The sequence below is a fragment of the Canis aureus genome, chromosome 2, assembly GCF_053574225.1.
Source record: "Canis aureus isolate CA01 chromosome 2, VMU_Caureus_v.1.0, whole genome shotgun sequence".
Classification (NCBI taxonomy): Eukaryota; Metazoa; Chordata; class Mammalia; order Carnivora; family Canidae; genus Canis; species Canis aureus.
This window is the reverse complement of record NC_135612.1, coordinates 62,569,119-62,581,425: the sequence shown is the minus strand read 5'-3', so window position 1 is coordinate 62,581,425 and position 12,307 is coordinate 62,569,119. Positions and strand designations below refer to the sequence as shown.

Sequence of the window (12,307 nt, the reverse complement as noted above, 5' to 3'; positions counted from 1 at the left end):
TTTCCTGGATAATTTCCTGAACTCTATCTTGCAACCCTTTTGCTGAATTTCCTTGATTTTGGCTATATTTTTAGTTTCCAAGACTCCTTGCTTAAATATCTTTCGGGCTATTAACAGCTTTTTGAAAAATTTTGAGTACTTCCATTAGCACTTTCTTTGCCTGCCCCCATTACACACACATTTCTTGTATCTGCCCTTGACCCATTTCTTAAATGACTGGTGATCCTTGATGGTTTCTCATGTTTACAGGTGACATGTGTAAAAGCTGATTAGGAGCTCCCTGTGGCCAAGCTTATTGACCTACAGACTTCAATTTTGCAGGAGTATCAAGAACTGCCTGATTCTTTGCAATCCCCAAACAATAGTGTACCCATCCTCATATGTAAGCTTCTTTTAAAGATTTTATTTATTTATTCATGATAGACATACAGAGAGAGAGAGAGAGGCAGAAGCAGGCTCCATGTGGGGAGCCCTACGCGGACCTGATCCCGGGACTCCAGGATCACACCCTGGGCCAAAGGCAGGCACTAAAGCGCTGAGCCACTCAGGGATCCCCACATTGTAAGTTTCCGTAGAGAATTCCCTGTGCCCTGCTTGGGGCAAGGAGTGGCCTGAGCAGGGGTGTCTAGCCATTCTTTCTGCAGACTTAATAAAGCCAGAAATTAGGAAAGGCTTTCTAGGTAGTGATTCAGTATTATGTAATGTTTACTGGTTACAAATTGAGATAATTAACTTACCTAAATTTTTGGGTTAAAAGTTGTCCTGGTGGCCCAGCGGTTTAGCGCCGCCTTCAGCCCGGGGTATGATCCTGGAGACCCAGGATCGAGTCCCACATCAGGCTCTCTGCCTAGAGCCTGCTTCTCCCTCTGTGTCTGTGCCTCTTTCTGTCATGAATAAATAAATAAATCTTAAAAAAAAAAAATTGTCCTGTGTTATTAGTACAGATTCATAGCTTGGTCAATGATATTTACTGCATTATGGAAATAATAAAGCTTCACTTTTACAAAATATATCCAACATATGCTGCCTTTCCCTGCAAGTCTGTCCTAAGAGATTTCCAGGGTCATAAGTGCTCTCAGTGGCCACCTCCAAGCCTAAATCCTCTCCAGGGTCACCTGCCACACCTCCCTGTGACCACTCCTGCTCCTGCTGGACTGAGCTCCTCTTACTTCTAAGAAAACAAGACCCTTTCTCACCTTTATGTCCTGCATTCTCCCTTGTGATGATTAATTTTATGTGTCAACCTGACTGGACTATTGGGTGCCCAGACATTTGGTCAAACATGATTTTGGATGTGTTCGTGAGAATGAGATTAACGCTTGGATCAGTAAACTGAATGAAAGGATTGCCTTCTCCAATGTCAGAGACTCCTCCAATCAGCTGAAGCCCTAAATAGAACAAAAGGGCCTGAATAGAAGAAAAAGATGGAACTCCTGCTGTTTGAGTACCTCTGAGCGGGATCACTGGTTTTTTCCTATCTTGGGACTCATACTGAAAGATTAGCTTTTCCTGGGTCTTCAGCCTACTGGCTTTTGGACTGGAGAGACAGACCCCATTGGCCCTCTTGGTTCTCAGGCCTTTGGACTCCAACTGGGTCTCCAGCTTGTTGCCTGCAGATTTCAGGACTTGCCAGCCTCCATCACTGTGTGATCCAATTCCTTATAACAAATCATCTCTCTCTCTCTCTCTCTCTCTCTCTCTCACACACACACACACACAGAGACACACACGTAGAGATTAGTTCTGTTTCTCTGGAGGATGGTAATGCACCCCTCAAGGGGGTGAAAACTGATTCTCAGGGAGAGAAACAAATTTTAGATATTACAATGGTTTGTGGCCCTCCAAAGCGCAGCCCTACCAGACAAAATCTTATTCCTTAATATTTAACTTTTCCCCTTAATTTTGTATGCATTTTTCCTTGAGGGGGCTAATGAAATACAACAAAGGTTGAGAACAACTGCTTTCTGCCTTTGCTTCACCCATTGTTTGCCCGAAGCACCCTCTCCACTACAAGGTTGTAATGAGTGTCCTGACTCCAGTTTTGCTCCCCTGACATCCATTCTCCACACAACAGCCATACTTCTCTCAAAAATAGACATCCTACCCTGACACTCTGTTCAGAACCTTCCATGGCTCCCAGCTGCATTTAGAATAAAACCCGCAGCTTCTTCTGCTATTTTCACTTGCTTTAGCCACAGTGGCTTTTATAGTTTTCTGGGACATGTGGAGCTTTTCTCTGCTCCAGAGTCTTGCATTGCTGAAAGTCCTTTGTTCTGGGAGTGACTGGCTCCGGCTCAGTTCACTTCCCTATGGAGGCTTCCCCTGTCCATGATCCTCAGCGGAAATCCCAATTGTGTCCCCCCTGTGCCCAGCCAGAACCCAAAAGTCACACCAGGGCCATACCTGAGTTGGCATCTGGGCCCCCACCTCTTACTATCAGGATGACATTGGGCAAATCCCTTAATATCTATGAATTTCAGTTTCTTATCCATTATATAGGGCTAACGGTGCCTATCTCAAGAGTGGTTATGTGGGTTAGATGAGATGATACAGCAGCAGGCAGAGAGCCTGGTATGTAATTGCTTGACAAGTGGTCATTATTTATGTCATTCATTTATCCAGCAAATACTGGATTGGTGTACGCCCAGCCCTTGCTTGGCAGGGGCTGGGATCCAGAGGTGCATGAGGCAGGTACTCATGCCGTCTCAGGCCCCTAAACCTCTCCGGCGATACTGGTGAATATCAGGAATCCAAGTTCAGTGCCAACATGCTATGACAAGGGAAAGCTTAGGTGCTGTGGGGTGGGGAGCAGTTCAAGACTTTGCCTATCTTGGGGAGTGTCAGGCAGGCGACCTGACCAAGACCCACTCTGGAGCACCACCGGCAGGGCAGGGTCATCCAGAACCTTCTGGGTGGGGTGAGGGGCCTTTATTCTGACAAGTAGAGTCCCTGAAGGGCTTTAAGCAGAAGCTTGATTTGATCGCAGCTGGGGAAAGAGCGAGGGTGGGCAGGCCCAGAGCTAACGGTATCTCGGCCCTGTAACCACCCACAGAACCAGAGGGGAAAAGATGTCTTTGGTGTCTTGTTGACTGTGATAAGGGACCCCTCTCGTCCTAAGTGCAGAACTGTACCTGGGGCTGGCTGGTGATGGGCAAGGCGGCCCGGGGAGGAGGAGGGGCCAGGCGGAGAGCTCACCTTTCTGACCCGGGCGTCTGAGGCCTCGCGGGGCAGAGCACGGGAAGGCCCGGGAGGGCCTGGCTGGGTGCACAACCCATGACGTGGGTGAACGCGAGGCCGTGAGAAATGGGACCATCCGGGGCCCTGGCGGGTCGCAAGGCACCAGGAGTCCAGGACGGCGGCTTAGCGGGGGTGCAGGGAGAGGGCGGGCTCGCGAAGGGCGCCTGCAGGCCCGGGGCTTCCACGCCGACCGGCTGGTGTGCGGGGCCGGGCCCGGCGCAGCCAGCCACGGCCGTTCTGTGCAGGCTCTTTCACCTCCCGGGGCGGCCCCGGCCTGACGCAGCCGCGCTCTCCCGGAGGCAGCTCCGTGCACCGCGGGGCCCAGCCCCTCCGGAACCCCACCCAAGCCCACGAGGCAGGCTGTTTTGGGGCGCAGAGAGTCACCAGGACTCGGGCAAGGGGGCCGGCCCAAGGTCACGAAGCCAGCAGGTGGAGGAAGCGCTCTCGAACCCAGAGCCCGACCAAGGTCACTGGGCCACTCCCGGCGGGCCAGGGCCGGGCGGCCAGCCTGGTGCATCCCGGGGGCCAGGCCAGCCTGCCGCACTCGGGGGGCGGGGCGCGGGGCGCGGGGCTCAGGGCGCCGGGGCGTGTGCGTGCCTGTCAAAGAGGCGGAACTCCTCGCTCCAGCCCTGTAGTTCGTCCACCGCGGGCGACGGAACCCCGCGCCGGCCCGGCCCTTCCGCCCAACTACAACTCCCAGAAGGCTGAGCTGCGCGGGCGTGGCCGGGCGGTGCGGACCGCGTCGGTGACGTCACCGGCGCAGCCGGCAGCCTCCCCCCCAGCCCAGCACCTCGCGGCGTCCGGGCACTCGGCCGCGCGCAGCCTGACGGGAATCGTGGTCATTCCGCCGTGTGCCTGCAGCGGCAACGCGGGCGCGTGGACTACAACTCCCAGCGTGCCCTGCGCGCCGGCGCTCGTTAACGGCGGGAGGGGGCGGGCGAGGGAGGGGGGAGCGGCGTTCGGGAGGGCGGAGTAAGGCGGGGGGGGGGAGGGCGCCCACACCCCTCCCCCTCCCCGCCGCTCCTTCCCCCTCCCCCGACGTAAACTGGGATCCCTTTCCCCTTGTGTCCGCCATATTGGACTCTAACTCTGGTCAGCGGCGGCGCCGGGCCCGGTGGACTCGCCGTTCCTCCCGCCCAGCGGCCTCCCCGCAGCTCCCGCCCGCCCGGCCCTCCTGGCCCTCCCCGCCCGCAGGCGACCCCGTGCAGCGCCCCCCGCCCTCGGCCGGCCGGAGCGCCCTGCCGCCGCCTAAGCCTCCCCGCCTTCCCCGCCCTCCGCCGCCGCCCGCGGCCCCGCGCCCGCTCCGCGCCCTCTCCCCGCCCGCCCGCCATGAGCCCGGCCGACGCCAAGCGCGGGGCCAAGCGCCGGAAGAACAAGCGGGGCGGCGGCGGCGGCTCGGGCGGGGGCAACGGCGGCGCGGGCGGCGGCAAGGCCGGCCCGGCGGCGGTGCTGCGCGGCTCCCAGGCCGTGGGCCTGGCGGCTCCGGGCGGCGCGGCGGCGGCCAACGGGCCCCTCGGCGCGGGCGCGGGCGCGGGCGGCGCCGCCCCCGGAGGCTACTTCGAGGTAAGCAGCGGCGGGGCGGGGGCGGGGTGGGCGGGCGGACCCGGGCTGGCCTCCCGCCGGGGGCCCGGCTCTGCGCGGGTAACGGGCGGGCGCGGGGCCGGGCCGGGCCGGGCCGGGCCGGGGCGGGCCGGAGCTGCGGGGAGGCCGCGGGCCGCTGGCGCCGTGACAGCCCTCCCGCGGGGCCGGCGAGCGCGGGGGACCGGCTGCCCGCGCCAGGTGCCGGCATCTCCTGGGTGCGGCGCGCCGCGCTGCCTGCGCCTCTGCCCACCTGCGCGGTGCTGTCACGGACCCGGGGCTGCTGCCATCCCGCCCCGCGCCGAGCTCGTCCTTGAAATTGCTCGTGTGCAATTCCAGAATAATTAGGAGTCAGGTGACGAGCGGGGCTTCCCTTCGGAGTCGAGCGTGCTTTCAAAGGTGGTGTCACGGTGCCTCCCTTCTCCATCCCTCGCGAGGGGTGACTGAGCAGCGCCCTCACAGAAGTTTTCTTTTTCTGCTCCGATTTGGTCATTTGAAAGCTACCTGACAGTCTCTCGGAGCCCTGGCTCTTCGCCTCCAGCTTCTTAAAAAAGTTTTCAGGGGTAATCGGTGGTCTGGTGACTCGGGCACGTATTTAGTGTTTGGGCTTGAGGAATTTGAAAAGTACTTTTTTTTTTTTCTTTTTTTCCTGTGTTTACGAAAGCAGCGAGCACACGCTGCATCTCCGGGTGGTGGTGGGTTGCTGCACCTTTGTTAGGCGGTTGGTCCCAGCACTTGAGAAGACACAATGGTAGTGCGAGGGTGTGCGCTTGACAGGCATTTCCAGTTCGTTCCAATGGCTCCTGAAGGATCATGGACTTTAACAAAGTTGGGTGGTTACAACTGAAATCAGGTTGTTTTAAAGATCTTTGCAATTAAGAGAGAGCCTCATTAGGAGCATTTGCGGTGCCAGATTATGACACATGAATTGTGTGCAAGATGCTCAGTACTGTGTTGGAATGGTATGCAGTGAGAGCAGATAAGGAACGGTTGCATACGGCGTGGCTTTCTGATGCTTTTGCTGTTAGTGAACATACAGCAACGTATGTGTCCTTTAGTTTCAGTTTAAAGTCCCTTCAGCCTCTGCTGTAGTGGAGTAATAAGTGCTCTTGTTGGAGCTTTCTTTAGATGATATTGCTACCTTTGTTGGGATCCTGGATGGTAGCCCTGGCCTTCAGCTTCCAGAGGCTAACCTTTCCAATACTCTGGACAGGGAAACAGGTACAGTTGTTGGGATCAGGGATGAGGTTTAGGCGTTTGGATCCTGGGCTGTAAATTAAGGGCAGTGTTTGCTGCTGCTGGGGAGGTGAGGGTAGAAGGTCTGCCTGTGCAAATCCTTTACAAAAATGTGGATGATACTTGTTGTATCTTGGTGTAAAGTAGAACATTTATGTTGAGTCAGTAAAAACAAGTTTGTGGTACCATTGTTTCGGGTTTTAATAAATCCCATTTACTTTGCAATACTTAGGTAGAATAGTCTTCTTTTAGGCTATTCTAACCACATTAAATTCATATGTAACCGTTTATCAAGTATTATTATCATCATTATTTTATTTTTTAGAGAGTGAGAGTTACATGCAGGCTACAGAGGGAGAGAAACTGTCAAGCCGGCTCCACACCCAGCAGGAGCCCCTCGCCCATGAGATCATGAGCTGAGCGGAAACCAAGAGTTGGACCCTTAACCGATTGAGCCTCTCAGGCACCCCCATCTAGTATTCTTTTTGACGGAACTGTCTTACTCTGTTAAACTTCTGAATCAAGGTTTTTGACCATGAACCCCTGTAAGAAATAAGACTAAGACCTGTAGTGTATACTTCTGCTTACACAACAAAAATTTTAATGAATAATATTCCAGTACTTTTTAATCTTTTTTAATTCTGTTCCATTTCATTAATAAAGTGGTTGTGGTACACAGAATTACTTTACTGTGTACCATTGATTCGTGACCTGCACCTTGAAAAACACTCTCTTTTACTGTATTTTATTTTATTTTTTAAAGATTTATTTATTTATGATAGACAGAGAGGCAGAGACACAGGTGGAGGGAGAAGCAGGCTCCATGCCGGGAGCCCGACGTGGGACTCGATCCCGGGGCTCCAGGATTGCGCCCTGGGCCAAAGGCAGGCGCCAAACCGCTGAGCCACCCAGGGATCCCCTCTTTTACTGTATTTTAAAGTTTTAAAGTTCTATCGTGAGCTTTAAAATTTCTTTGCAAGTATTTTTGATAACTGTGAAACATACCCACGGTGACAGGGCTAAAAGTGTTCTTGACACTGATCATAAAAATCCTTATTGTAATTCTGAAGGCTCTGGGTTGTTTCCCCAAGAAGGTGAGCTCTTTGGGGGAATCTTGTCTGGTGCAGAAGAGGCACCCCAGAACAGTTGTTGTCAACAAATAACAGGGAGTGGGTACCGGCCCTCCATTTCCGGGAGAAGCTTATGTTTGATTTCAGGGGTGCATCTTTTCCATTCTATGTGGGGTCACCAGACCAGAAAGTGCCTGAGACAGAGGTAAGAGTGGAAGCACTGTGTTGATTCTCAGTAGGGGTCCCGTGTGTTGGAAATAGCCCTGAGTGTTAAACCTACCACCGCCTTCCCCAGAGCAGCTGCTCAGGCAGAGGGCCTTTCTGCATGTGGGCGGCTTCTACATAGAAGCAAGGGCTGAGAGGCCAGTAGGAAAACATCATGTAGCTTATAGAGTTTTTGACCCACCAAAACCTGGGGGATACAAATTGGATAGGCTCTGCGCCCTCAGGCAAGGTGTCAAACTCACGCTGCCTTGGTGTCCTAAGTAATGTGGCACCTAGCTCCTAGGGTTATTGTAAGAATTAAATAAACAGTGCCTGGTAACACATAATGTGCTGTGTATGTGCATAGTCATTAATTTCCAGGAGGCTGGGTTGGACTTTATTTGGGGATTTTGCCACAGGATGATTTTGATCAAGCTTTTTCCACTTGTGAAATGGGAAAACCTCGTACAGTTAAGAATGGTGAACATGAATGGGTCTTGTATAAGGCCTTGTTCTAATAGCCTTGTTCTGCAGTCTGCTCTGATGTGTTAGTAAAGGGTTGGCTCTGAAATGAAAAGTTGGTAGGTGAAGGGTGTTGTGACTAGATCTTACTATTTTGCATTTCTTTTTTTAAAAAAATATTTTATTTATTAATTTATGAGGGAGAGATAGAGGAAAAGCTAGGGTGGGGGTGGGGGGCAGAGGGGCAGAGGGAGAGGGAGAAGCAGGGTCCTCGCTGAGCTGGGAGCCTGATGTGGGGCGCTCGATCCCAGGGCCCCAAGATCATGACCTGAGCCAAACGCAGACGCTTAACTGACTGAGCCACCCAGGCACCACATGCCTTTTATGTTTTATTTTTAATTTTATTTTTTTTTAAGATTTTATTTATTCATTCATGAGAGACACATGGAGAGAGTAAGGCAGAGACATAGAGGGAGAAGCAGGCTCCCTACAAGGAGCCCAGTGTGGGACTCGATCACGTCCTGAGCTGAAAGCAGATGCTCAACTGCTGAGCCACCCAGATGTCCCATGCATTTCTATTTTAAATGTAATTTTCATAACGTTTGTGATGTATTAAGTGAAGAAGGAAGCTTACAAAATAGAAAATGTTTGTTGTACAGACCTGCTTTTGTAAAATATCTGTGTGTATATATATTTGCATAGAAAAGTCTGAGGGTATGCATCAAAATATTTTGTGGTGGAAATTCTGATGGCTTTCTTTTTTTTTCCTTTCTGCACATGCCTCAAGCTTTAAGACTTTTCTACAGGGGGATCCCTGGATGGCTCAGTGGTTTGGTGCCTGCCTTCGGCCCAGGGTGTGGTCCTGGAGTCCGGGATCGAGTCCCACATCGGGCTCCCTGCACGGAGCCTGCTTCTCCCTCTGCCTGTGTCTCTGCCTCTCTGCCTCTCTCTGTGTCTCTCATGAATAAATAAAATCTTTAAAAAAAAAAAAAAAAAGACTTTTCTACAGCGAGTGTTACTTGTAGAGCAAAAAAAAAAAAAAAGTGATACTTTTACAACCTGATATTACTAACATTTTTTTCTTTCTCTTTTTGTTTTTAGGATTTTATTTATTTGAGAGAGAGAATGAGTACGAGTAGGGAGAGGGGAGAGGTAGAGGAAGAGGAAGAAGCAGACTTCCCAGTGGGCAGGGAGCCTAACTTGGGACTCTGTCCCAGGACCTGCAGATCATGACCCGAGCCAAAGGTAGCCACTTGACCAAATGAGTGGTCGCCCCACATCATTTTTCAAATACAACTGATTTGAGCTTTTTCTATTTTTATTTATTTTTTATTTTTTTTGCCTTTTCTATTTTTAATAGTCAATATATGCAAAATGTTTTTACACCATCAGAATCCTGTTTTCTGAATAGGTGTCCAAAATTAAGTCATGCACATATTATTTACAAAACCCAGAATTCCTCTATTATGGAAATTGACCCATGTCACTAGCTGTTGGAATATCAAGTTACATATAGTTTACACTCATGGAGGGCTCAAAAGGGAGTTTAGAGCTATTTTTATAATGCTGTTAGAGATTTATAAAAGGAAGCCATTTGGGGGTAGGGATCAAAGTACATTTTCAAACAGGGATATTAAAATTGTGAAGTCAGAGAAACCTGTTGTGGTGTAGGGGGCATTTGTAACAATATGAATCCTTTTCATTGATGAAAAGGTGGCAAGAAGGAGATAATGTTAGTAATGTCTAAAGGTTATCCTACAAGTATATTCATAGTTAGATGGTATAATTATGGATTTGGGGGGTACGTTGGATGTGTTGCAGAAATTGCTGCTGTGATAAAATGAGGTTCAGTCATAACTTTCTAGTTCGCATTTGCCTTAATGACCTGAGGATGTATGTCAAATAAAGATCTAGAACCTTAATGTGCTTTAAGTAAGATTAACAATTTGATGAAGCTGCAAAGAGCACCTCTTTGATTCAGCATTTTATGTATGTGTACACCAGTGTAACTAATATATCAAGATATAAAATACAGATAAAGAATATTCCCAGTACCCTAGAATGCTCCCTTGTTCCCCTTTGCAGTCATCCCCACCAACTCTTCTTGTGCATTTTGGCTTTATTTGAATTTCACGTAAAAGTACTCTGCCAGTGCTCTGGCTCAACATTGAGGTGCAGCCATGTTGTTGAGGTAGCAGCTCATCATTGTGTTTCATGGCATGCAGTTTTCCATTGTGTGAATATACCATAGGTTATTCATTCTTTTTTTTTTTTAATTTTTTAAAATTAAAAAAAATTTTTTTAAAAATTTTTATTTATTTATGATAGTCACAGAGAGAGAGAGAGAGGCAGAGACACAGGCAGAGGGAGAAGCAGGCTCCATGCACCGGGAGCCCGATGTGGGATTCGATCCCGGGTCTCCAGGATCGCGCCCTGGGCCAAAGGCAGGCGCCAAACTGCTGCACCACCCAGGGATCCCTATTCATTCTATTATTGATGGACATATATATGGGTTATTTTATGTTATGACTGATATGCACATTCCTGTACATGTCTTCTGTTGAACGTGAGTACTCATTTCAGTCCAGTGTATATCTGTATATATCTGGAGTGGAATTGCTAAGTGTACATGTAGTTTGACTTTAGTAGATACTGCCAGGCAGTTTTTCTAAGTGGTTTTATTGTATACTAATTAAAAAATTAACATGTAGTGAAATTGATGTTTTAAAATGTACTGGCGGATTTAACACATATATAGATTAATGTATCCATTATCACTGTTAGGATACAGAACAGTTTCATTACCCACAAAAGCTCCCTCATGGAATCCCTGTGAGATCACACTCTCTCCCACCCCTAAACTCTTGGCAGCCAGTACTTTGTTACTATGATTTTATCTTTTGGAGAAGTCATTTAAATGGAATCATATAGTATGTAACTTATTGAGACTGGTTTATTTCACTGAGCTTGCCTAACAACTTTGAGACTCATCTGAATTGTTCCTTTTTACTGCTGAGTAGTATTCCATTATATGGATGTACCACAATTTATCCATTTTCCCCATGGTGGATGTTGAGGTTCTTTCCAGGTTTTTGTGAAAATAAATACAGCTGCTATATTTGTGTACAGGTTTTTTGTATGGAAGTAAATTTTCATTTTTCTAGTGTTTTCATATTTACTAAGGTGTGGGTGCTGGGTAATATGATAATATATATATTTTTAAAGATTTTATTTATTTGAGAGAGAGAACAGAGAGGAGAGGCAGATGGAGAGAGAGAAGCAGACTCCCCGCTAAGCAGGGAGCCTGACTCGGGGCTCCATTTAGGGACCCTGAGATGGTGACCTTGAGCCCAAGGCAGATGCTTCACCCACTGAGCCACCCAGGCTCCCCCGGTCATATGGTAATATAAGAAACTGCCCAACTATTTTCAGAGTGGCCTTACCTATTCTTTCAACTTCTACCAGCAATGTATGAGAGTTCCAGTTACTCGGCATCCTTGGTAGCACTTCATATTGTCAGTAGTTTTTATTTTAAGCATTTTAATAGGTGTGGTGTGGTTTTAATTTGCATTTCCCTAATGACTACTGATACTGAACACTTTTCATGTGTTTGCCATTCTTGTATCCTCTTGGGTGAAGTATTTATTCAGACTTTGCATATTTTTAATTGGGTTATTTCCTTACTTTTGAGTTTTTATAGTTTATAATTCTGATAGGAATCTTAGGATGGATTTGTAATTCGCAAACTTTTTTTTTTTTAAAGATTTTATTTATTTATTCATGAGAAACACAGGAGAGAGAGAGAGAGAGAGAGAGAGAGAGAGAGAGGCAGAGACACAGGCAGAAGGAGAAGCAGGCTCCATGCAGAGAGCCTGACATGGGACTCAATCTTGGGTCTCCAGGATCACGCCCTGGGCTGAAGACGGCACTAAACCGTTGAGCCACCCGGGCTGCCCCAAACTTTTTTTTTTTTTTTTTTTCAGTCTGTATCTTGTATTTTTATTCTATTAATTGTTTTTATTTCTTTCAAGGAAAAAATTAATTTTGATGAAGTTCAGCTTTTTTCTTTTATGAATCACAATTTTTGGTGTCATATCTAAGAACTCTGTTTTGTAAAACCTCAGATTATAAAGATTTCTTTTCTCCTCTTGTTTTCTTCTGAAAGTTTCATAGTTTTACATTTAGATCTGTGATTCATTTTGAGTTAATTATATATAAGGTATCATATTCAGATAGGGATTTTTTTAGTTTGTTTGTTTTTGTTTTGTTTTTGGGCATATGGGTGTCAGGTTGTTCCAGGCCCTTTTGTTGAAAGGATATCCTTTCTCCATTGAATTGACTTTTCACCTGTGTTAGAAATTAGTTGGCCTTATTTAAGTGGGTTATTTCTGTACTCTCTCTTCTGTTCCATTGATTTATAGGTCTATTTCATTGCCTATACCTCATGTCTTAATTATTGCAAGTCTTAAAATTGAGCAAGGTGATTTCTCCAACTTTATTTATTTTTTATTTCTCCAACT

General features: G+C 48.2%; 1 protein-coding gene and 1 long non-coding RNA gene across 5 annotated transcripts in view; one reads left to right on the top strand and one right to left on the bottom strand.

The window, feature by feature from the left end:
• Positions 1-383: 383 nt before the first annotated feature.
• On the bottom strand, positions 384-3,856 carry LOC144300348 (uncharacterized). Its single transcript, XR_013366922.1, has 2 exons — positions 738-3,856; positions 384-645 (listed from the first exon to the last, which is right to left on the bottom strand). It is a non-coding gene; the product is annotated as an uncharacterized LOC144300348 (long non-coding RNA).
• An 869-nt stretch (positions 3,857-4,725) lies between these two features.
• The window catches only part of FAM193A (family with sequence similarity 193 member A), a 161,903-nt gene continuing 154,321 nt past the window's right edge, over positions 4,726-12,307 (top strand). For all 4 annotated transcript variants that reach the window (XM_077876131.1, XM_077876127.1, XM_077876130.1 and 1 more), the window contains exon 1: positions 4,726-4,800. The gene's annotated coding sequence lies outside the window, so the exon portion shown is untranslated. The remainder of the gene's footprint in view (positions 4,801-12,307) is intronic.